This window comes from Egretta garzetta, unplaced genomic scaffold (assembly GCF_000687185.1).
Source record: "Egretta garzetta isolate BGI_Z169 unplaced genomic scaffold, ASM68718v1 scaffold258, whole genome shotgun sequence".
In the NCBI taxonomy this organism is placed as follows: Eukaryota; Metazoa; Chordata; class Aves; order Pelecaniformes; family Ardeidae; genus Egretta; species Egretta garzetta.
Genome location: NW_009260413.1, coordinates 2,149,384 through 2,149,914, shown reverse-complemented (window position 1 = coordinate 2,149,914; position 531 = coordinate 2,149,384).

The following is a 531-nucleotide window of genomic DNA, read 5'->3' as shown; positions in this document are numbered from 1 at the left end:
CGCCCCCCAGCTCTTTCGTGCCTTTTCGTTTGTTAATGATCTGCATGCGTGGGACAGGCAGGTACGGGGAGAAGTCGGGTTTTAATTTGGGAAATAAGGGGAGCAGTCTCTCTCCAGGCGGTAAAAGGTAAAAAAAAATAAAACCCGCCGCGTTTGCTTTCTAAGCAGCTTCCTATTATCACATCGCCACTTAATTTTATTTCCATTCTCTCCAAGTTAAATAGAAAGCCGAGCTCACAGGGGAGCTGCCATGTGCCTACAGACTGGGGATGTCAAGCAGAGAGACTCACTGTGCAAAGTTAATTTCAATTCCCGAGGAGGATTTCACATTCTCGCTCGCTCTGACCCGCAGTAATTAGCTGAGATAACTAATGATTACTTACTTATTCCTTGTAATTATCTGGATTTAATAATTCGCTGTGTAATTTATTAATTCGCCCGTAATAGCCTTTAAGTGAATGGCTCATTTAAGAGGGCGCAGCGGCGGTTCAGGGGCCGTTCGCCGCCTGCTGCCGGCGCCTACGGACGGTT